General features: G+C 40.5%; 1 long non-coding RNA gene across 1 annotated transcript; it reads left to right on the top strand.

The window, feature by feature from the left end:
* Positions 1–539: 539 nt before the first annotated feature.
* On the top strand, positions 540–26,012 carry LOC132379761 (uncharacterized). Its single transcript, XR_009507527.1, has 3 exons — positions 540–597; positions 12,360–12,433; positions 25,958–26,012. It is a non-coding gene; the product is annotated as an uncharacterized LOC132379761 (long non-coding RNA).
* Positions 26,013–26,351: the final 339 nt, after the last annotated feature.

The following is a 26,351-nucleotide window of genomic DNA, read 5'->3' as shown; positions in this document are numbered from 1 at the left end:
CTACCCTCCACTTTCAAGATACCCAGTACAGTAATTTGACTTCCATAGCCATCTGTGGCAATGAATTCCACAGATTCACTACCCTCTGGCTAAAAAAATCCTCCTTTTCTCTGTTCTAAAGGGAAGTCCTTATATTCTGAGGTGTGCTCTTTGGTCTTAAACTCTCCTCTATAGGAAATATCCACTCTGTCTAAACCTTAACATATTCAATAGGGTTCAATGAGATCTCGCCTCATTTTTATAATTCTTCTTTCCTTTTCCTTACATTTCTCTCACTCCCTTGCTTCACCCTGTCCACCTTTTTGGTCTGTTTCTGTTTCTCCTATTTCACCTTTCTCTTCCATCTATTTTAATTCAGACTATTTAAATGAATGAACAAGATGGTGACATATGGTGTCTGATGTGAAGGAATGTGATATGTAAATGTGAAAATATGTGATACTATTTAGTTTGGCAGAAAGCATAGAATAATATTTTGCAATTGTAAGAAATTTCTTAAAGTAGTAGTCAGAGCTGAATGCTCTGTTTTGAAATACAAATTAATATGCTTGAACACTCAACGGTAACAAAGATCCGCTGCAACTTCACATAGCTTTGGTGAGTTTGTGCCTTAAATATTGTGTGTTGAAATAAGCCCACTTGAAAAAACTTCTTAATTTTTCACTGTCTGTGTTTTATTTGTCAGTTTATTTACAGAGGCTTATTGCTCCAGGTCTCTGGGAGCAACATTTTCTATTAAAGCACTGAAAATTTGAATGTGGGGATTCATCTACATTTGTATTTTTGAAGGAAAATGAAAGATATGAGAGAATCTTGACTACACCAGAGATGAACTGGCCACCTTTGCATCATTCAGTATCCAAAGAGTTATCCTAGTGTCTCCCATCTTGTACAATTCTAAGTGCTGAACAATTGCTGGGTCAGATGTTTGAGTAAATACCCAAGCCAGTTATTGGGTCAAGAAACAACTGATTTGACAAGCTTCGACTAATAGACACTAGACCAAACAGAAATGCCAATATTTGGGCATATCTCTGCTTCCGTCAGATGTTGAAGTGGTGAAAAGCAGGTTAGATGAGGAAGACACAAGAAATAAATGTGTGTGCGTGTGTGTGTGTGTGTGGGGGCGGGGGGTGGATTTGGAGTTTCTCAAAGATTGTGGCATATAAAAAAGGAAAAGAGGAGACATCAAATCTTAAATATAAGGATGAATATGAAGAGGTGAACGTGCAAAAAGTTGGAAAAATGTTGCAAGAGGAAATCAGAAGCAAAGGATAAGAGAAACAGAGCTAAGTTAATGATTGATGGATTTTTAAAAAACAAACTAGCCCACACAATTGGCCTTAGCTAAGAGAGCTAAAAGAGTGAAAATATTAAGGGAGTTTTGTGGACATAAGAAGTGGGAGTGTAGGTGCTTCAAGTCATTCAAGAAGATTATGAATAATCCTTGTTTTAAACTCACTGTCCAGCCTGTTTCCTAATCCCTTGTTTCAGAATCAAAGTTAGCCTTAATACTGAGACACAAGAAAATGCTGATGCTGAAATGTCAGCCTTTAATATGTTTAAAGAATACATTTTCACAGCTCTCTGGAGAAGAAGAATGCAAGAAAAAATTCCTCTCCTTATTTCAATAGTATTTATCCTAAGATTGACTACTTTCACCAAAATTAATTACTCCAGACAGAAGATGCAGTTTCTCATGTTCACTCTGAAAGCCATCTGGGAATCATTTATATCTCAATGAGATTACCTCTTGTATTTCTAAATTCCAGAGGTGATAAACCTAATCTGCTCAATTCCTCTATTAGTTTAAACACCTCAACTTTCAAATCAATTGAATGTGCACTTGCTGCATTTCCTCTGTGGAATCTCATACCTCTTCTCCCCACAAAAAGCTGATTCAGTTAATAATCTTGCATCTGAGACTCATACACAAGTAAGATTATATGAGAAGATTTGGAGCCAAGGCAAGTGGATGAAGTTAGGATGCAAATAATGAATGAATTGGGATATGGAACAGGATTAGAAACCCAAATGGCTTACTCATGCTCCTTGTTACTAAAGCTTACATGTGTCCTTCAGCAAAGTTTTGTAACCAACTTCCAAGGGTAAAAATGTCACTTAAAAGGCATCAACTTTATATCTTCCCGCCAAATGTGGAAGAGCAGTTTCCTGATGAGCCACAGTCATGGTTTACCAGGGTAAAAGGAAACACCATTGTCTGGACAATATGAAGTTTTAGAGTCCTTTACAATCTCAGACTTTTCAGAGAACTTTTCAGACAATTTCAGAGAACTAAAGTACAAATGTTTGTGCTTCAGAGTACTGATTGTGCTAATTATATCAAAGTAGAATTCTTGTCACTCTTACATTTCACAGTTATTGATAAATAGAAGGGGGAAAGCATAGAGTTGCCATAAAAAGACCAAGTTCACGTTTATCGCCACTTAACTGTATCTATGTATACCGCCAAATGAAACAATGTTTCTCCGAACCAAGGTGCAGAACACAGTGTATATAACTCACACACAACACATAAAGTAGTACGAGCACAAATCAATTAGCAAATAATAACACACACAAAATGCTGGTGGAAAACAGCAGGCCAGGCAGCATCTATAAGGAGAAGCACTGTCAACGTTTCGGGCCAAGACACTATAATAATATATAACGAATAATAAGGTGCATTTGTGACAGAAGTTAAAAAGTAAACAGTGTAACACTACTGGTGCTTCATATGCGATGAAACCTGGGTGGTGGCAGCAAGTTCAATAGTCTCATGGCCTGGGGAAAGAAGTTGTTTCCCATCAAAGCTTCCTGCATAATGCTCTTCAAGGAGAAAACTTGCATATTACAAGCAATTATTAAAATACTCTATGATCAATAAACCTCACAGTAATTTGTTGTAATTATACCCTCTGGTTTATATAATATTGAATTGAACTAGAGGATTAAAATACTATTTGTTTAATTACTGGTGACACGCATCTTCAACTGTTGCTAATATTAAACAATTTCGATGCAATCAATAATTCTGAATCACCATGTATACAAAATTTGCTTTTGTTCTTTCTGCATGAAAAGTCAATACAGTCACACCAGGCAACAGAATTCCTTTAACTTTCACTTGGAACTGAGCCAGCCACTGTTTTATTCCTTGCTGGAACAGCATGCCCAAGAATGCAGCACAATAACAGGACAGTGGATTCCTTGAAAATATAGTGGCTGATGAAATGCCACAAAATGAAATCAGTAAGACCAGATATCTATCATTCAGATTGCAAAACACTTACCACAAGTCCTATTTTAACTAGGCATCTGACATCAGAAAAAATAAGCTAAAAAAAGGAATAAAGAAAATGATACCCCACGTGTTTAGAATAAGAATGTAAAAACACAGCAATGACTTAAATGGTTTAACGAGGACTCAATTTATTCCCTTCTTTAAATCCTGTGAGAATAATGAGAACAACTGTAATTTCAAATTCCAAGAAAAGGAGGTCAGTCACACAAATGTCAATACATAGCAAGGTAAATTAATGCTGAGGTTTGGCAGGTATACATCATCTGATAATAAGTGTTTTTCCCACACAATGCTGAATGCTGATTTATCAAACTGAGCTGCAGCTGTAAGTGATAAATCACAGCAGAGCTTCGAAGCTGGGCATACTTACACTTTTGACCAATACTGATCACTAAGTGAAGAACTTTTTAGGAATAACACAAAAAAGCATGTAACTAAAAATGAGTCGCAAAGTCAAAGGGCAATGAAATAATGCCATCAAAAAACTGTTTTGACCCTGAGGCCCTTCGCTGGTCGGGGTCGGGGGTCGACTGTGGATATTGTGTCACAGCAGGCTCAGTGCTGGGACCCCAGTTGTTTACAATATGTATTAATGATTTAGACAAGGGAATTAAATGTAGCATCTCCATGTTTGTGGATGACACGAAGCTGGGTGGCGGTGCTAGCTGTGAGGAGGATGCTAAGAGGATGCAGGGTGACTTGGATAGGTTAGGTGAGTGGGCAAATTCATGGCAGATGCAATTTGATGTGGATAAATGTGAGGTTATCCACTTTGGTTGCAAGAACAGGAAAACAGATTATTATCTGAACGGTGTCTGATTAGGAAAAGGGGAGATGCAACGTGACCTGGGTGTCATTGTACACCAGTCATTGAATGTGGGCATGCAGGTACAGCAGGCAGTGAAAAAGGCAAATGGTATGTTGGCATTCATAACAAAAGGATTTGAGTACAGGAGCAGGGAGGTTCTACTGCAGTTGTACAAGGCCTTGGTGAGACCGCACCTAGAATATTGTGTGCAGTTTTGGCCCCCTAATCTGAGGAAAGACATTCTTGCCATAGAGGGAGTACAGAGAAGGTTCACCAAATTGACTCCTGGGATGGCAGGACTTTCATATGAAGAAAGACTGGATCGACTAGGCTTATACTCACTGGAATTTAGAAGATTGAGGGGGGATCTTATTGAAATGTATAAAATTCTAAAGGGATTGGACAGGCTAGATGCAGGAAGATTGTTTCAGATGTTGGGGACGTCCAGAATGAGGGGTCACAGTTTCAGGATAAAGGGGAAGCCTTTTAGGACCGAGATGAGGAAAAACTTCTTCACACAGAGTGGTGAATCTGTGGAATTCTCTACCACAGGAAACAGTTGAGGCTGGTTCACTGGCTATATATAAGAGGAAGTTAGATATGGCCCTTGTGGCTAAAGGGATCAGGGGGTATGGAGAGAAAGCAGGTACAGGGTTCTGAGTTGGATGATCAGCCATGATCATACTGAATGGCGGTGCAGGCTTGAAGGGCCGAATGGCCTACTCCTGCACCTGTTTTCTATGTTTCTATCTGTCTATGTGATATGCAGGCCAGTACACAAACCAGGACAGTTGGACATGGAGAGCAAGCTGTTGCCCTTGAAGCAGGCTCCCCCTCTCCTCACAGCTGATGAACCCAAAGGAACGGCAGAGGCTGATACAGCGGTGTCACAGGAGATGCCATTCCATGTTGAACTCAACGTGGGACTGCAGCTCTGGATTTTTCCCTTTGGGTTTACTCTCGAAGCCCTCCCATGAGTGGATACAGCCGCAGGAAGTTTGATATCAGAATTTTCCTTCTCCTAGATGAGCTGCCAAGCACAGCTGATGAGCCCCACCTTTAAGGTGCCAGTAACCCACCTTTGCCCCTTCTCCTGTCAGCAGAAACCATTCTGCCAGACTTAGTAGCTAAGCCACACGTGAAGGCTAGGACCTGGAATTGGTTGTCCAAGGCTACTTGAAGCATTTAATAGGTAGTGGGAGCTTATCCCCACTACCTCCCCTAACTATGACAACCTTAAGTAACCAATCTGTACCTATTCATGCAATTGCCCTACAGCAGGGTTTCATATCCGGGGTTCCATGAGAGGTCACTGGGGGTTTCACGCGAGATTGTGATTAAAAAAAAAACATTTTTTGAACCTTGCATGATCCGCGGTACTAGCACACAGAGTGGTGGGCAGTGACCGAGCAGCCCCGTTAGCAATCTTGTTAATGTGGGGTGGGTAGGCCGATAGTGAGTGGTGTGTTGCACAGAGGGGAGGACAGTAGGTTGATAATTGGTGAGCACTGTATTGTACGGAAGCGAGGATGGTAGGCTGATAAAGAGCATGAAGTGTGTTTTCGGAGTATTGAATAGTCTTGCCCAACTTGGCCTTTGATGTCAGCCTCTCCCTCCCAAGTTACCTCCCCTATCTTCCTATTATGCACTGCCGACTGTCTTACAGAAGTGAACAAACACGACAAGTTTAGTAGAAAACTGGAGAGAAATCTTCATTCTTCAGGGATTTTTACGTGCCAAGGTTCAGCTGCTGGCTTGCCACTTTGCTATTGTTGTAAACATTGCAAAAGGTGGATTGTGTAAGTTAGAAGTGAATTGCATTGTGAAGTTTTAGTACTTTTTGTGGATTACTCGTTTAGTTATTTATGATGCCATTCTTTCTTTATAAATTATTAACCTCCGTGTTTACAGACATGTCTAAATGGCCAATGTCTGATAGTAAAATCTTCTGAGTCATTTCACTGCTAGTGCAACACGGGACATAAAGAAGTCCGTCTTTACAATGAAAGTTACTTATCACTGGGTTTTACATGAACTGTTGATCCAAGTTGTCCTATTCCTTTGTGACCAGTCTGTGGCAGACAACTTATAGATGCAACAATGGCTCCATCAAATTTGAAAAGACTCTTAACTACAAATCACAGCTATGTGGCATGTAAAGGTGCTGATTATTTTAAGCGGCTGTTGGAATCACAAAAGAAACGGAGGAAAGCTTTTGTTAATGGAGTCACAGTCAGTCAAACAGATTCAGGAAGCAAATTGTTTAATAGCAGAACCTATTACCCAGAAAAGGAAAAGTCACACAGTTGGTGAGAACCTAATAGTGGCAGCACGTAAAATTATAGTGAGTAAAATGTGCGGACACGATGCGGTACAAGAAATTGAAAAGGTTTCACACTCAAACACATACAGTACAGTAAGTTGACGTATGGATGACATGTCACATGATACTGAAGAGGTTTTGTGCGATAACTGAAAAACAACAGCTTCTCTATCCAGGTTAATGAGTCAACCGATTTCACCAATAAATGTCATGCTGTAGCATTTGTAAAATTTGTAAATGATGGTGAAATTCAGGAAAACTTCCGTGGCAAACAGCTACCCAAAACAAGCAAAGGCCAAGATATTTTTAATGTTTTGTCTTCATACCTGGATAAAAAATGGTCAGTCTTGAAGGAACTATACTGGCAACTGTGTTGCTTTGGCTTATGGTTTTTAGTAACTTGACTATTCAACATTGCACATAAATTTTCATGTTGTAAATACCATTAATTAAAATCAATTTACAACCTTTATTTAAATTAAATCTACTGAATCTACCTTTAGAAAAATTAAATCCCATTTTGGCTTAAGACAGTTATTTAACAGATATTTATTATGTTCGCTTATCAGTTTTTAAAATTTATGAAAGAGAAAGAAAGATGTTAATTTCAAGAAAGGTAAGCTAAGCTTAACTTTCTGTTTCTTTTTTCAGGAAAGGTTGGCTAAAAATTCATTCTCTACTCAAAGGAGCATTGATAATTATTTTTTGATTATTATGTATACAATTTACTGATCACGCTAACATAGTGTGAGCTGTAGATATAATAATTTTTACACTAGGGTTCCCTGAGACCTGAACATTATTCCCTGAGACCTCCAGTGCAAAAAGATTGAGAAAGGCTGGCCGACAGGGTACATCATTCTGAAACTGGGAACAGCAAAATGTTTGAAGAATAAAAAGTTTGAAAACTACACCCAAGGAAGCTTATGATCAAGGGGAAACTATTGAAATTCACAGGATTCACAATATTGGTGGCACAGAAGATTGCAGATTTTAGGATCGGGAGCTGTTGCAGATACTCACAAGATTCTGCGCATGCTGGAAATCCAGTGTAAAACACACAAAGTGCTAGAGGAACTCAGCATGTCAGGCAGCATCTATAAAGAGGAATAAAGAGCCAGAGTTTCAGGCCAAGACCCTTCATCAGGCCCAGAATGTTGGCTCTGTATTCTATGTTGTAGATACTGTCTGAGCTGGTGAATTCCTCCAGAACTTTGTGCTGTAGATACATGTTGCATCTGTGGAGGCAAAGAGATAGACAACCTTTTGGCTTGAGACCCTGTGAGTACAGTGGGTAGATGAGGTGAGGGGAAAGGTGAAGCAGAAACTGGAAAGTGAAAGGTGGATCTGCATGAGGAGGAGCTGAAGGGCAGAGGGAAGGAATAATGGAGAAAATGACAGGGACCAGGAAGTAACAACAAAGGGGTCTGAAGTTGTGGCAGGTTAACTGCCAAAGAGAACCATAAGACCATAAGACACAGGAGCAGAATTAGGCCATTCAGTACATAGAGTGTACTCCGTCATTCCATTATGGCTGATCCTGGAACCCACACAAACTGTTCTCATCATATCCTCTGATGCCCCAACCAATCAGGAAACTATAACCTTCCACCTTAAATATACCCATGGACTTGACCTCAACCTCAGTCTGTAGCGGAGCATCCCACAGATTTATTACTCTCTAGCTTAAAAAAAAGTCCTCCTTACCTCTGTTCTAAAAGGTCATCCCTCAGTTTTGAGGCTTTCTGAGATATGGGCCCATATCTGTTGACAATACGCCAAGTGTGGCCTGACTAGTGTCATAAAGCCTCAGCCTTATTTCCTTGCTTTTATATTCTATTCCCCTTGAAATAAATGCAAGCATTGCATTTCCTTTCTTTATTACGGACTCAACTTGTAAATTAACCTGGGAGTCTTGCACGAGGATTCCTAAGTCCCTCTGTACCTCTGATGTTTGAACCTTCTCCCAATTTAGATAATAGTCTGCACTATTGTTCCTTTTACCAAAATGCATTATCATACATTTCCCAACTCTTTATTCCATCTGCCACTTTTATGTCCATTCTTCCAATCTGCCTATCTACTGCTGCAATTGCATCACTTCCTCATCACTACTACCCCTTCACTTATCTTCATATCATCCGCAAACTTTGCCACAAAACCATTATCCAAATCATTGACCAACAATGTGAAAAGTAGCAGTCCCAATACTTCCTCTCGAGGAACATCACTAGTCATTGGCAACCAGCCAGAAAAGGTACCCTTTATTCCCACTCACTGCCTCCTGCCTGTCAGTCATTCTGCTATCCATGCTAGTATCTTTCCTGTAACACCAAGGGATTTTATCTTGTTAAGCAGCCTCATCCGAGCCACCTCATCAAATGGCTTCTGAAAATCCAAGTAAATGACATCCACTCCTCTCCTTTGTCCACCCTGCTTGTTACTTTCTCGAAAACTCTAAACTTCACAAAAACTATGCTGACTTTGACTTATTTTATCATTAGTCTCCAAGTATCACAAAACCTTGTGCTTAATAATAGACTCAAACACTTTCCCAACCACTAAGGCTAACTGGCCTATAATTTCCTTTCTTTTGTCTTCCTCCCTTCTTAAAGAGTGGAGTGACATTTGCAATCTTCCAGGCCTCTGGGACCATGCCAGAATTATATAATTCTTGAAAGATCATGACCAATGCATCCATTTTCTCTTCAGCAATCTCTCTCAGGACTGTGGGACTCAGGTCGTCCATCTGGTCCAGGTGACTTATCCACTTTAAGACCTTTCAGTTTGCCTGGCACTTTTTCCTTTGTAATAGTAATGGAAATCACTCCTGCTCCCTAACAATCATGGAGCTCTGGCACACTGCTGGTGTCTTCCACAGAGAAGACTGATACAAAGTACCCATTAAGTTCATCTGCCACATAAAATGCTGGAGGAACTCAGCAGGCCAGGCAGCTTCTATGGAAAAAAGTACAGTGGACGTTTCAGGCTGAAACCCTTCAGCAGGACTGGAAAAAATGCTGAGGAGTAGATTTAAAAGAGAGAGAAACACCAAGTGATAGGTGAAACCTGGAGGGGAGGAGATCATGTCTTCAGGTTGGAGGCCATCCAAACAGAATATAAGGTGTTATTCCTCCAATTAAGTGTGCCTTATCTCAACTTTGGAGGAGGCCATGTATGGACATATTGGAATGGGAATGGAAAGTGGAATTAAAATGGGTAGCTACTGGGAGATCCCACTTGTTCTGGCAGATGGAGCATAGGTGGTCTGTGAAGCAGCCGTCCAATCTACGTCGGGTCTCACCAATATACAAGAGGCCACACTGGGAGCACTCCCCACTTTTCTCCCTCCTAGCACTTAAACTTAGAAGCAGAACCAGTGCTACACCTGCCCCTACACCTCCTCTCTGTTTAGGGCCCTAAACAGTCCTTCCAGCTGAGGCGACACTTCACCTGTGAGTCTGTTGGGGTCATATGCTGAGTTTGGTGCTCCCAGTGTGGCTTCCGGTATATCAGTGAAACCTGACATAGGCTGGGAGACTGCTTCGCTAAGCATCTATACTCCATCCTCCAGAACAAGCTGGATCTCCCAGTGGCCTCACATTTTAATTCCACTTCCCATTTTCATTCTGATATGTCCATCCATGGCCTCCTCTACTGTCACGATGAGGCCACACTCAGATTGGAGGAACACCTTATATTCTGTCTGGGTAGCTCCATCCTGATGGCATGAACATTAATTTCTCAAACTTCTAGTAATGCCCTCTCACCCCATTCCCTTCACCATTTCCCATCTCCTTTTCCCTGCCTCACCTTATCTCCTTACCCGCCCATCACCTCCCTCTGGTGCTCCTCCCTCTTCTTCTTTCTTCCTTGACCTTCTGTCTCTTTCACCAATCAACTTCCCACCTCATTACTTCATCTGTCCTCCTCCAGGTTTCACCAGTCACCTGGTATTTCTCTCTCCCTTCCTCACACTTTTTAAATCTACTCCTCAGCTTTTTTTTCCCCAGTCCTACCAAAAGGTTTTGGCCTGAAATGTTAACTGTACTTTTTTCCTTAGATGCTGTCTGGCCTGCTGAGTTCCTCCAGCATTTTATGTGTGTTGCTCAGATTTCCAGCATCTGTAGATTTTCTGTTGTTTGTAAGTTCATTTGTCATTTCTTTGTCTCCCATTACAACCTTGCTAGCATGATTTTCCAGTGCTTCAATATCAACCCTCACCTCCCTTTTACTCCTTATATGATTAAAAAACTTTCAGTATCTTGTTTTATATTGTTGTCTTGTTTGCCCTCATATTTCATCTTTTCCCTTCTTATGGCTTCTTTAGTTGTGTTTTGTTGTATTTTAAAAGATTCCCAATCATCCAACCTCCCATTCATTTTTGTTACCTTATATGCCCTATCCTTGGCTTTTATGCAGTCCTTAAATTCCCTTGTCAGCCATGGTTGCCTACCACTGCTAGTTGAGAACTTCCTCTTCTGTGCAACATATCTAACCTGTGCTTTGTGAACTATTCGCAGAAACTTCAGTCATCTCTGCTGTCATCCCCACCAGTATCCTCCTCGAATCAAAATGGGCAAGTTCCTCTCTCATGCTTCTGTAATTCCCTTTATTCCATTGCGATACCAATACATATGACTTATGCTACTCCCTCTCAAATTTCAGTACGAATTCAATCATATTATGATCACTGTCTCTTAAGAGTTCCTTTACATTAAGCTCCCTAATAAGACCTGGGTTATTGCACAACACCCATTCTAAGATAACCTTTCCCCAAGTAGACACAAGCACAAGCTGCTCTAAAAAGCCATCTCTTAGGCATTCAACCAATTCCCTCCCTTGCGATCTAACACCAACCTAATTTTCCCAATCGCCTTGTATATTGAAGTCCTCCTTCAATTACCGTTATTACATTACATTTCCAGCTCCCTTTGCAATCTCAACCCCACATTTTGGCTACTATTTGGAGGCCTATATATGATTCCCATAATGTTTTTTTTCACCCTGGCAGTTTCTTAACTCAATCCACAGAGATCCAACATTCTCTGACTTCATGTCATTGCTTTCTAAAGATGTAATTCCATCTCTTCCCAACAGAGCCACAGCATTGCCAGTGCCTTCCAGCCTGTTCCTTTGCTACAAAATATATCCTTTGATGTTAAGCTCCCACCTATGACCTTCTTTCAGCCATGACTCAGTGATGCCTATATTGTCATAATTGTGCCATGAGTTTGTCCACTTTATTCCAAATGCTATGCATATTTAAATACAACACCTTCAGTCCTACATTCTTTGCCTTTTTGAATTTTGCCTCTATGGTCTTCATTTATACCCAGTCATTGGCTTGTCCTTCCTTACATTCATGTTACATCCATTATCTACTTGCAAACCCGCTGGCTCATCCTGGTTCTCACCACCCTGCCATGTTAGTTTAAACCATTCCCAACCATGAGAATGACATCTTGAAACAAAAAAATGGTTAACTGGAGTCAACAATTTCCTACGTAAAGTTGTGAAGTAAGCTGATAGTGGAAAAATAATACGGGATATAAGTGATCCTGATTCTGACTCTGTTCTTCTTTGAAGTCATCAGAACATAAGAACTTAATAGATGCAAGATTGACCACTTGGTCCCTTCAGCCTACTCCAACATTCCATAAGTTCATGCCTGATCTGATCTTACCCTTATCTCTATTTACCTTTATGTTCTTCTAAACTCACCCATAATCCAAAAAATTGTTCTTTCTTGGCTTTTACTCCATTCTATGACTGAGCCCTTGCAGCTCCCTGGAGTAAAGAATTCCAAAGATTTATGACATATCGAGAAAAGGAAGATTTCCTCAGCTTTATTTGAATGAATGACTGCTTCTTCTGATGGCTCAGGATATGTCATTAAAATAACAATATACTCCTGTTTACAGAAAACCCAGTCAGATGGAAGTCGTGATCATGTCATCATGAAGAGCAAAGATCTTTTCCCTTCACTATCAATCCTGTGAGTGTTATCACAGAAAAATATGGGCCTCTTATTCACATCATTTCATCATATCAAGTGCGAGTCAGCAGTCTATTAACTATCTCTGATAAAAAAATAACTTGAACATCATAATGCTTAGGACAGGATTGTGGCAGTGACACCATAGATTGAGCCTGCCAGAGTCCTGCTGTCCTGGAATCTGTGCAGTCAGAGGGAAGGCATCTCCTTTGCTTGCAGTAATTGACTGCTGCTATGAGATCATCTTGGATGCTAGCCTGCTCTGTGCTAATGAGAAAACTTTCCTTTAAAGGCAGGTGAACCATAAACTTTGACAAAGTAAAATCTACCCAACTACAGGAGTGCCGAACTTTCTTTGATCTTTAGCATACAAAATGTCATGTAATATTCGGTCAAGTATTCCTCCAAAAGGGCCTCAATGTGATGTCTGCTCTGCACCTTTTTGTTGAACAAAAAAGTTCTATATCCTCTAGCTTCCATATAGCTCCAGCATCTTTATTCACAGGTACCATTTACGGTATTACATGTATTATTTTCTACCCCCCCCCCCTCTCTCTCTCTCTGTCTTTCTCGATCTCCAGCAAAGTGTGAAGTAATCCTTTTTGGAAGTTTGATCTTGAAGATAGAATACAAAGTTAATGGCAGGATCCTTAACAGTCTGGAGGAACAGAGAGATCTCTAGGACCAACAGCCAAAGATCTCTCAAAGTTGCAGTGTAAGGTGATAGAATGGTTAAGAAGATGTGTGTTGGCCTTCATTTGTAAGGGGATTGAGATCAAGTGCTGTGAGGTAATGTTGCAACTTTATAAAACTCTGGTTAGACCACACTTGGAGTATTGTGTTCAGTTCTGGTCGCCCAATTATAGGAAGTATGTGGAAGTTTAAGGGAGGGTGCAAGGAAGTTTACCAGGATGCTGGCTAGATTAGAGAGCATGTCTTATGAGGATAGATTATGTGAGATGGAGCTTTTCTTTTTGGAGTAAAGAAGGATGAGAAATGACTTCAGAATCAGAATCAGGTTTAATATCACTGGCGTATGTCATGAAAATTGTTATCTACAGCAGCAGTACAATGCAATACATAATAATAGAGAAAAACATGAATTACAGTAAGTATATATATAATAGTTAAGTTAAATAAGTAGTGCAAAATTAAAAATAAAAAAGTAATGAGGTAGTATCTACGGGTTCGATGTCCATTCAAAAATCGGATGGTTTACAAGATGATAAGAGACATAGAATGAGAGGACAGCCAGAGTCATTTTTTTGCCCAGAGTAGAACAGCTATTATGAGGAAGCATAGCTTTAAGGAGTTTCAGGGAAAGTATAGTGTGGATGTCAGAGGTAGTATTTTTTTACACGAGGAGTGGTAGTTAGATGGAATATACTACCACAGGCGGTAGCCAAGGCAAATATATTAGGAATAGATAGGCACATAGTTGAAAGAAAAGTTGAGGACTATGTAAGAAGAAAGGGTTAGATTGATCTTAGAGTAGGTTAAAGGGTCAGTACATCATCATGGGCCAAAGGGCCTTTCTTGTGCGGTACTGTCCTGTGTTCTGTCCACATCTCCAAAACTCTCTTTCTTTCTATCTGCAGAATTCTGTAGAGGAAAGTGAAAATCTAGAATAATAAGCATGATCTCATTTTCTAGGAGTTGCTCTCAATTGGCATACAGATTGTTAACTTGTAAACCAGTTCTTGATTGAAGAGCTGTAGCATATTTCATTATTTTTGATGCTATAAGCAGTTGTGTGTGAAGTAGGAAGTCAATGAATTTCTCTAAAATACACCTTTTATTTACCTAGATTGTGTAAAATATGCTAGTTTTCCTATTTACAGATGTTACAGAGACAAGTATGAGATCACAGTAAATGAAGAGGTATATTATTTTCATAATGTCAAGATCACATTGTCTGCAATCTGAATACTGAACAGCAACATTAGTTTTCCAATCAAGTCCCATTAATCGGAGTGCCCAACAAAGCTGAGCCATAGGAAATATGTACTGAAAATATCTACCATTAGTTCATGTAAGTAACTTGGGTCAGTAACATGACTGATTTTAATAATTCTCAGTTGTATTTGAAACCAGTGGACCATAGGGCATTGGTGTAGAATTAGGCCATTTGGCCCATCGAATCTGCTTTGGTATTCCATCATGGTTGATTTATTATCCCTCAAATCCATTCACCTGCCTTCTCCCCATTAACTTTGACACCCTGAATTATCAAAAAGCTATTGACCTTCACTTTAAATATACCCAATCACTTGGCCTGCACAGCCATCTGTGTCAATGAATTCCACAGATTCACTATCCTCTGGCTAAAGAAATTCATCCTCATCTGTGTTCTAAATCAATGTCCCTCCATTCTGTGGTTGTGCCCTCTGTTCCTGGACTCCCCCACTATAGGAAATATACTCTATCTAGGCCTTTCAATATTCAATAGGTTTCATTCCCAGAAGCATTCTTACCAACCTCCTCTGGACTATCTCTAATGCCAGAAAATCCTTTCTTAGATAAGGGGCCCAAAAATGCTCACAATATTCCAAATGTGGTTTGACCAATGACTTATAAATTCTCAGCATTACATTCTAGTCCTCTCAAAATGAATGCTAACATTGAATTTGCCCTCCTTATCACTGACTCAACCTGGAAGAAAACCTTTATGGAATCCTGCATGAGGACTCCCAAGTCCCTTTGTACTTTGGATCTCTGAATTTTCTCCACATTTAGAAAATATTCTATGCCTTTATTCCTTCTGCTAATGTCATGACCATACACTTCTCTATGCAATATTCCATCTGCCCCTTCTGTGCCCATTCTCCAAATCTGTCTAGGTCCTTCACAAACCTCCTGCTTCCTCAACATTACCTGCCCCTCCACCTACATTGCTATCTTCCACAAATCTGTCCACAATGTCATTAATTCCATTGTCCAAATCATTGACATATAACATGAAAAAATGTGGTCCCAACACCAACCACTGGGGACCACCAACTAGAATAGTGCCCCTTTATTCCCACTTTGCCTCCTGCCATTCAGCCAATGCTCTACCCATCTTTCCTGTAATACCATGGGCTCTTATCTTGCTTAGCCGCTACACTTGGGGCATCTTATCAAAAGCCTTCTGAAAATTCAAGTAAAACAACATCCACTGACTCTCCTTCATCTATCCTACCTGTTATTTCCTTAAAGAATTCCAGCAGATTTGTCAGACAAGATTTCCCCTCTAAGGAATCCATGCTGACAATGCTCTGTTTTATCAGATACCTGCTAGTACCCTGAAACCTCATCCTTAATAATGGATTCCAACATCTTCCTGTCTCCCTCAGAGAGGAGTGACATTTGAAATTTTCCAGTCCTCTGGAACTATTCCAAAATCTAGTGATTCTTGAAAGATCATGACTCATACCTCCACAATCTCTTCAGTTACCTTTCTCAGAACCATAGCGTGTAGTCTATCTGGTCCAGGTGAATACTCTACCTTCAGACCTTGCAGTTTCCCAAACACCTTCTCCTTAGTAGCAACAACTACACTCACATCTGCCCCCGATACACTTAGATTTATTTCATACTGCTAGTGTCATAACAGTGAAGACTGACTCAAAACACTTAATACATTTGCACAAAGCTTCATTGTACCCCCATTACTACCTCTCCAATGTAATTTTCCAGTGATCCAATATCCACTCTCACCTCTCTTCTGCTCTTTATACAGTATGTCTGAAAAAATACTTCTGATGTACTCTTTTATATTATTGGCTAGCTCACCTTCATATTTCTTTCCTTATGGCTTTTTAGTTGTCTTTAGTTTGTAAAAGCTTCCCTATCATCTTATTTACAACTAATTTTTGTTGTAATTTATGTCCCTCTCTTTTGCTTTTATGCTTTCTCTGACTTCTCTCATCAGCCATGGTTGCATGATCCTCCCTTTAGAAAATACTTTCATCTTCTGGATGCACTGCATTCCAGCCATCACTGGTCTGCCATCATCACTGCTAGTGTCCCCTTCCAATTAACTTTGGCTAGCTCCTTTCTCATGCCTCTATAATTCTCTTTCCTCCACTGTAATACTGATACATCTGACTTTAGCCTCTCCCTCTCAAACTGAGCAGTTATTCTATTATATCATGATTGAAGCTTGCTTTACCTTAAGCACCTGTATCAAATCTGATTCATTACCCAGCACCCAGTCCAGAATTGCCTTTCCCCTAGTGGGCTCAACCACAAGCTGCTCTAAAAATCCATCTTGGAGACATTCTACAAATTCCCTGTCTTGGGATCCAGCACCAACCTGATTTTCCCAATCTACCGGTATATTGAAATGTCCCATGACTATCGTAACACTGCTGATTTAACGTGCCTTTTCCATCTCCCGTTGTAATTTGTGTCCCATGTCCTGGCTGCTGTTCAGAGGCCTGTATATACAATAATTCCCCTCAGGGTCCTTTTACCCTTGTAGTTTCTTAACTTTACTCACAAGGATTCTACTCCTTCTGATCTTATGTCACCTTTTTCTAAGGACTTCATTTCAATTTTACCAACAGAGCCACCTCACCCCCTCTGCCCTTTCGATACAATGTGTATCCTTGGATGCTGATGTCCCCAACTATGCTCTTCTTTCAGCCACGATTCAGTGATGCCCACAATGTCATACGTGTCAATCTCTAACTGCGTGACAGGATCGTCCACCTTATTCTGTATATTGTGTCAATTCCTATATAATACATTCAGTCCTGTATTCAATAGGCTTCAATAGGGACACTTAATGCCAGAGAAATGTAAAGACCAATGCCAAAGAATGCATTGTCATATCAGAGGATCTGTCCTGGGACCAGCATTTAAGGCCATCACAAAGAAGGAATGACAGTCCTCCTACTTCCTTAGAAATTTGTGTAGATTCAGCATGTCATTGAAAATTTGACGAACCTCTATAGATGTTAGGTTACTTTGGTGAGTAACCTAACTGGTTGCATCATTGGCTGGTGTGGAAACACCAATGTCCAGGAATGGAGAAGTCTACACAGAGTATTGGATATAGCCCAGTCCTTCACAGACAAAGTGCTCTCCACCATTGAGTAGCATTGTCTTAGGAAGGCAGCCAACCATCATCAAGCACTCCACCATGTAGGCCATGCTTTCTTCTTGATACTACCATCAAGCAGGAAGTAAAGGAGCCTTACATCCCACACGACCAGATTCAGGAACAGTTATTACCCTCCAGCCATCAGGGTCCTGAACCAGGATAACCTGGACAACCTCACTCACCTCAACTCTGTACTGATTCCACAATGTACTTTCCAGGACTCTACAACTTATGTTCTCAGTATTATTTATTTATTTGCACAACATTTCTTCTTTTGCACATTGGTTGTTTGTCAATCTTTGTTTACGTGATTTTTTTTAATATAAATTCTGTTGTAGTTATTTATATTCCTATAAATGCCTGAGAGAAAATGTCTCCCAAGGTAGTATATGATGACATATACTGTATGTATTTTGATAATAAATTTACTTTGACCTTGACTTTGACTTGTGATACCACGCTCTCATGTTTAACATTCAGGTCAGCAAGTATATTAATGCCTTTTCGGTGATGAAATTGGCTCCCCTGGTGGTTGGCACTCAGCAGAGAGATGACTGTCATGAATGCTTTCATTATCTGTTGTGAGAAGGTTAGAATCTCATTCTGACTCACTCCTCTGGGAAGGGAATATTTATTAACTTTTATGTCACACACAAAATGCTGGAGGAACCTTAACAAGTCTGGAAGCGTCTACAGAGAGGAGTACAGTCATATGAGGAGCAACACCTCATATTCTGCCCAGGTAGCTTCTAACGTGTAACATCAATTTCTGTAACTTCTGGTAATGTCTCCCCCTCCCTTCTTTCTTTTTCAATTCCCCATTCTGTCTGTCCTCTCACCTCTTCTCATCTTTTCACCTGCTCATCACCTCCTTCTGGTGCCCCTCCTTCACCTTCTTCCATGAAGCACTGACTCCTATCAGATTCCTTCTTCTTCAGTCCTTTACCTCTTCCACTTCTCCATTCCCAGCTCCTTCAACCCCTGCCTGTCCACTTCCTCCTCACCTGTCTCACCCGTCACCACTCGCCTATCCCTACCTTCTGCCTCCCTCCTTTCTTTCCAGTCCTGGTAAAGGCTCTCAGCCTGAAACATTGACTGTTTATACCTCCCTATGTCTGTTGCCTGACTTGCTGCATTCTTCCAGCTTTTTATCTTCCAGCATCTGCAAAATCTTGTTTGTTTATAACTATTATGTCAGTTTGGACTCTCTTAACTACCATGTCAATTCAGTACAGAATAATGAAACAGATATACTGTACCAGTCTTACAAATCCTAGCAATCAATCAGGCTGATTCTGATCAATCATGTTAAATGAGTTTGTACAAAGTACTTTTTAGTCGATTTCACTCTTAATAAATTGGCATTCATTATCCTACAAGAAAAGACATTTTACTCAACAATGTGGTGACCTGAGTCAGCGTACTTACCCTGGTAAATTGGTTACACGTCATAAGTATATATAACCATCACAAGAAGCTTCCCTTTTTCACAAGACCTTCTATCTCTGATCACAATGGCTGGCTGCTTTTACAGATGCACACTGGCCTGATTGATTCTCCAAATGAGTGTCATGAATCTGAGATCCTTAGCAATGAAACTTGGCCTATTATTGTAATGTGTAAAAAGTTCGAAGTACATTTATTCTCCAAGTAAACAACCCTGACATTCGTCTTCCCAACAGTCAGTCATGAAACAAAGAAAAACCAAGAAACCAGCCCTTTCATAGAAAACTGGCAAATATCAATCCACCTCTGTCAATCTCCACATGCAAAAAAATTGCACAAATGGCAACAAAGAACAACACAGAACATAAAATACAGAAGTCCAATCTTAGTATGGTTCAGCTCAATGTTCATTATCTACGGGCTGACTTGATTCAAAAACCATCCAATATTAGTAACAAAAAACGAACAACCAGTCTAGAACGAAAACTAGAGCACATTCTAAAATCTGAATTAGAGTCCAACTCTACAATCTGCATCAATTGAACCTGCTCCAGCCCCATCCGCTGACACCATTGAGGGAGAGAGATCACACAAATGTAAGGAACTTCCCTCAGGAGCAGTGAGTGAGAGACATCCACAGCAGACACCCTCTCCAGCAGCAGCGAGCGAGAGGCTGATAGACAGCACCGAACGCTCTCTCGTCTTCCGCACTTGCCGCAATGACTTCAATCTGCCTCGGCGCTGTTATTGGTGAAATCAGCGAGAGATGGAGTTGGTCCTGGGCCCACACCCCTTCTTTGGTTGCAGCCTGGTGGGACCCTCTTGGAGACAGAAAAGAACCAGATTGCCTGACTGGCCCTATATCACACAGAATGTAGATTATAAACTCTAACAGTAGTAGATCCATGTCTGAAATTTTAAAAAGCTGTAAAAGAAGTGAGAGCAATTGCTTTGTGACCTGTCTTCTTCCTGATCACAGTGATATAGAGTGAAAACCATAGCTCCCCAGCCATCCATAGAGATTATTTCAAAACGTAAGTACATTGATGTAGCACGAGGAAAAATTAATAACAGAAAATCAGAATATATAATTTTACAGTTATATTTACAGAGGAAGTGTAGTGCAGGTAAACAATAAAGTCAAGAGCCATAGGAGGTAAAATATGAGGATAAGAGTTCATTGTTAATGCACAAGAACTCTGTTCATGAAAAAAAAGTCTTACAATTTAGTTTTAGAAGTGTAGAATGATTCTAATGGATGTAATTATTAGATCTGCAGGGAACAGCTGGGAAGAGTTATCAAGTTCCGAAGCCTAGCAGACAGGCAGGCAGATCCGAACCACATGGAAAACTTTAATGGAAATTCTGGCAGATTTTGATGCGGTTTATTGTGAGGCAAGAGGGAAGTTGTTGCAGATTTATTGTGCAGCGGACTTGTAGCAAGTTTATCGTGAGGACGTTTTCTTACAGTAGGTGAGCCCCCACCTCGAGAACTTGCCCCGCACAATCCTCGCTGATTTAACACAGATGACACATCTCACTCTGTGTTCTGGTGTTTCGACGTACATGTGACAAATAAAGTTAATCTTCTACCTGCATATGGTTTTGTCACTTCACATAACAAAATTAGTAGTATTGGTGACAATCCTAAAGAGCTTCACCAGAATAATTCCAAACCCACAACCACTGCCTACTAATAATTACTACCTCACCTGATGCAATATCATCACCTGATTCAGCAGGAAATCTCCAGGACCATATTAATATCATGTCATGGGAGCATTAGGCGGAAATGGTTAACATATAGACCACACAAAGTCTCACTGGAGAAGACAAATCAAAGCAACAGTTTATTAAGTAAAAACCATCCTAAAGGCAGCAAACGTTATCCAGATAGCAGGTTTACACTTCCTGGCAAGTATTTCTCTACAGAAATCACACCTCAAAGAGCTACAATGAGGTATTGGGTAACAGCAAGTCAGGACTTCCCCAGCTCCTTCGCAGAACTAGAAAAGGTCGCTGAAAAACTCCTCCAAGGACTTCACGACTGCATGATAGCAGGTTTGCATAAAGAGATGGGGTTCCTGATATTACTGTGCAAAAAAGCAAAATAAACATGCACTCACCTAATTGTGCTCCCCAAGCCAACGGAAAGGTTCTGACAACCCTGTTATCAGTGGATTAATCTCTTTACTGTTAGTGGCCCTTACACTGGTAGAAAGAATGATCCTCATTTATGGCTTTGCAAACATAATTCATTGCTGACCTAGTACTATGTCTTATACAAAACATTTAGTGGCAGGGAAAAGTAGTACGGTTCCAGCATATACAGGTGATGCCAGTTGTCCGACAGGTCTATCTGCTTCACTTTAGCTTTCCGGCCCTTTACAAAGCAAATTCTACTCACCACTAAGAAGGCACCCCTTCTCTTTGGTCGACTGACACACATGCTTTCCAAACTGAAGCCCCCTTTCAATGATATCATAAACGCAATTGCCCGCAAATCAGAATGGAATCAAACCGAGATGGAATCAGAATCAGGTTTAATATCGCAAGTGTATGTTGAGAAACTTGTTGACTTTGCAAGAGCAGTGCTATGAAATACAAAATAATAGATGGAACTCTTGAAATCAGCAGCAATTGTGGTTTATTCTCCAAATCGACTTATCAGTGTCAGCACTGGGAATGCTGGGAATGAACTACCTGTTTTGATGAAAATCGGAATGCTTTATTTTATTCCCAGTATGGACATATTATCATACAACTTTGATGCAACTTTGATGGAGTTTTATTTTTAGTGCACTATTTTGTGAAAAATAGAATGAATAATTCAAAATGTTTTTGCTAAGGAAGAAACTCCAGGAAATCCCTGTTCAAAAACATGATCACTTAGATACAAACTGCCCAACATGACAAGCCTGCTTCACTAACATTTAGCTTTAAATATTAGGAATATGGAAGAGGATTCTTTGTTCCCAAAAATTTACAAAGACTCAATCTAAAATTTAGAATTCTTCCACTGGATACAATACATACCACAGAGACACAGAGTATAAAAGGACTAACAGTACATTAGTTTGAAGTCCTGGAGAAAGGTCTTGGCCCAATACATCGACTGTTTATTCATTTCCATAGATGCTGCCTGACCTAAGTTCCTCCAGTATTCAGTTAGTCCTTTTATATTTCTGTGTCTCTGGGGTAAGTATTGTATCCAGTGCAAAATTTATAAATTTTAGATTGAGTCTCTGCAGCACATTACATTGCTTCACATTGGGCCTTTACTGTGCAAAATTAAGATTCCATTCCTTCAATACACTGCCAATCTTATGGTAAGCAAAGTTCATCAAAGTTGGCAGCCCTTAGTAAGCACGTGAGGCTAGTTTTCTGTGGGACTCTACTGTTCACCTGTGCACACTGGGCATAATTTACAGTGGTGACCAACCTGCAAGAGGAAATTGCAAGAGGAAACCACACAGAATGTGCCTGAGGCTAGGATTGAACATGGGTCACTGCAGTTGTGAGGCAGTAGCTCTATTAGTGCCAATGTGCTCCTCCTGAGCTATAAGACTTTCAGTCCATATGAGTACCTAGACCTTTGAGCTAGTTCTTAAGATGGTATTTAATAAAAAATACAGATCATTACATTTATTTCACTAACTGTTGAGAATTGGGCATCATTGGTAAGGCCTGCATCTGTTATCAATCTCAAAGTGCCTTCAGGAGGTGCTTGTGGAGAAATTGCTCCCGTGATGTTGTCGGGTAGGGAGTGACAGAAATTGAGATTTAGTCAGGATGAAGAATTTCCAAATCAGACAATGGGCGCCTTGAAGAAGAACTTGTAAGTCAAAGTCAGTTTATTATCAAAGTACATCTACATCACCATTTACTTGTGTCAATGCACCTGCAGTCTTTGTCCATGGCACAAGAGCTTGTTAGTTTTGGAAGTGCTGGTGAAGGAGAGTTGCCACACTGATGTAGTGTGAGTTGTTGATATTAAACATTGCAATGGGGTGAAGCAATGATTATTTACGGAGGGAAATGTGACTTAATAATCTGGCTTGCTTTCTCAAGGATTACATTGAGCCTTTTGAGAGCTGTTGATTTTCACGCAACCAGGAAGGTGATCATTATATCATTATTACACCAGATCTTTGCTTTCTAGGTGGTTGGGGATCTTCGGGAAATCAGGAGATGAACTTCCCCCTGCCAAATGCACAGCCTCTGATTTGTTCTTGCAGCCAGGGTTTGTGTAATGAACTAAGTTAAGTTTCTAGACATATGAGTCATTAAAAATAATTTCCTGCTTCCAAAGAAGAATAACCATAAATAGAGTCAGCAGTAAAATTAGGTTTTTCCCTCTCTGACAGCTCTGTAACAAAGAAATTTTGTCACAAGAAGAAGATATCAAAACTATGAAATGAAATATTTTTTCTCTAATCTACTCCTCAGCACTTTTTCTCCAGTCCAGCCAAAGTGTCTTGGCCCGAAATGTCGACTGTCCTCTTTTCCATCAATGCTGCCTGGCCTGCTGAGTTTCTCTAGCATTTTGTTTATGTTTTTCTCTAATTGTAGCTTTGTCCTTTAAATCCAGTCAAACAAAACATTCCCTGGGGGCTGCATGGTAGCATAGCGTTTAGCACAATGCTTTGAAGAGCCAACTGTAAAATCGGTTGGGGTTTGATTCCCGCTACTGTAAGCAGTTTGTTTGTTCTGCCTGTGAGTGTGTGAGTTTCCTTTTCATACTCAAATGCCCTCCCACATTCCAAAGTGTCGTTTAGGGTTAGTGACCAGAACCGTGATCACACTTGTGGGCTGCCCAGCGCGATCCTCGCTAATTTGATTTGATGCAAATGAAGCATTTCACTGTATGCTTCAATGCACTGTACATGGAACATACAGAACATAGAAATCTGCAGCACATTACAGACCCTTCGGCCTACTATGTTGAGCTGACCATGTAACCTACTCTAGAATTTCCCTAACACACAGACCTCTATTTTTCTAAGCTCCATGTAAGATATCTAAGAGGCTCTTAAAGACACTTGTATCCACCTCCACTGCCGCCACCGCCAGTGCATTCCACACACCCACCACTCTCTGTGTGAAAAACTTACCCCAGACATCCCTAGTACCTACATCCAAGCACCTTAAAACTATGCCACTCATATTAGCCATTTCAGCCCTGGGAAAAAGCCTCTGACTATCCACACAATCAATGTCCCTCATCGTCTTATACATCTATCTGGTCACCTCTAATCCTCTGTCGCTCCAAGGAGAAAAGGCCAGGTTCACTCAACCTATTCTCATAAGATACGTCCTCCAATCCAGGCAACATCCTTGTAAATCTCCTCTGCACTCTCATTGTAAGAGTTTTCTTATAACCAGGAACAGTCATACTTGTCAAGCAATGTTGCAACATCTTCAAAGGTTACAAGGGATATTCTCAAATATAATAGACTTCATGTCACGTCTTCTTAATGTTATAAGTTTGGAACCCACATGAGGAGACTTCCATGTCAGTGTGCAGCATAGAATGTGCGGACCTCTGTTGCTCATGGATGTTGCGTTCTAGTCGTCTAGATACACAGGCCTGAGCGGTACAATATGGAGAGCAAACTGTTGCCCATGTAACAATCTGATGAACCCAAAGGAACGGCAAAGACCGATACAGTTTGGTACCAGCAGCATCGCAGGACTTGCCAAACAGGCATACCTTAGGGACTCCGGTTTTGGATTTTTTCCCTCAGGGCTTACTCCTGAAGCCTTTCTATGAGTGGGTACAGCCACAAGGCAGCGGAGGTTTGACATTAAAGTTGTCCTTCTCCCAGATGAGCTCCCAACCACAGCAGACGAGCCCCAACTGCTTGAGGTGACTGTTTTTAAGGTGCCAGTAACCCGCTGTTGCACCTTCTCCTGTCAGTAGAAACTGTTCTGCCATGCTTAGTAGTTAAGCCACGCAGGTGCTGGACCTGGCTGCCAGAGGCCATTTGAGAGACACGCCATTGAGAGCACTTAATAGGTTGTGAGAACATTACCATCCCCGGCTAAAACAACCTTAAGGAATTCATGTGAGATATAAAGCTAATCTCTATATTTTTTTAATGCTGTTTAAATTCTTGTATCAAGCGTCCCTTATTAAGATGTATACAGTTATTATTGGACAGTTAGCTGACAAATTCTGGGGAAGTAGGAGATATGATCTGATGAAATTCCAAACTTTAATTGGTTTACCCCAAGCTAACATTCACTACATTCTAATGTTACCTCACCTTAAGACTATTCCATGCTATCAAGAACCTGAAAATTAAAAAGGTACAGCTGCTATAAATCTCAAAATAAAAACAGAAAATGCTGGGAAATTTCCGCAGATTAGGCAGCATCAGTGGGAAGACAAACAATCCAGTAGCCTCATCAGAAAAACCAAGTTGCTCGAGGTAATGAGGGCAGTATAACGGGAATTTCACTAATAGGGTAAAGTGATGGGGCAATCAAGATAAGATTAAACGTTTTTGTTTTGGTTTCCATATTAATTGGACATTAAAATGACAGAATATTTTTGGCAACTATAGACTATATATTTTTGGTCCTTTTCTCTCTGTCCAATCTTGCCTTCTCGTTTTCTATTTATAAATGATTTGACTCAAGTTCATCCTTTTTTTTGATTACTTCTGACTTTATTGCAGCATGTGAAATGGGTTTGAATTTGTGGAACATTGGCACTGTATTGGGGAAGGAGGGAGCTGTTCTAATGGAACAGGCCCCAGATGGACCATGCTGGGATCCAGATTCCAGTGAATCACATAACTAAGGCTCTGGGGAGGGCTTTAAACTAAATTGTCAGCATGTGGGTTCAAATGCCTGGAAAAGTATGGATAAAGTAAAAAGGAAGAGGTGCGTAAGAGAAGCTACGAAGAATTCAAAGGATTAAAAGTACATTTATTTTCAAAGTATGTATGTAATATATAAGCCTGAGTTTTGTCTCCCCACAGACAGCCATGAAACAAAGAAAGCCATGGACCTCCCAGGCGCAAAAGACAATAAAATGAACAAGTGAAAATACAGAATATAAATCACAAAAAATAATGAGTTCATATTCAGTCCAGCTCAGTGTTCATTATCTGCGGGCTGTCCTGATTCAAAGCCAAAAAACACATCAGAATGTGAACTACAGTCCAATCTACAAACCACATAATTAAACTTTGCTCCCATACCATCCTCCAACAGCATCGAGGGAGAAAGAGATCATTCAAGTACAGGGACCTTCCTTTGGGAGCAGTGAGTGAGAGGGAGAGAGAGATCGAAACATGCAGACGCCTTCTCTGGCAGCAGTGAGTGAGGGGCTGGAGGATAGCGCTGGACACTCGCTCGGCTTCCGCACTCTCC

This window comes from Hypanus sabinus, chromosome 22 (genome assembly GCF_030144855.1).
Source record: "Hypanus sabinus isolate sHypSab1 chromosome 22, sHypSab1.hap1, whole genome shotgun sequence".
Classification (NCBI taxonomy): Eukaryota; Metazoa; Chordata; class Chondrichthyes; order Myliobatiformes; family Dasyatidae; genus Hypanus; species Hypanus sabinus.
The sequence above is the reverse complement of the archived record's forward strand: the minus strand, read 5'-3'. Positions and strand labels throughout refer to the sequence as shown.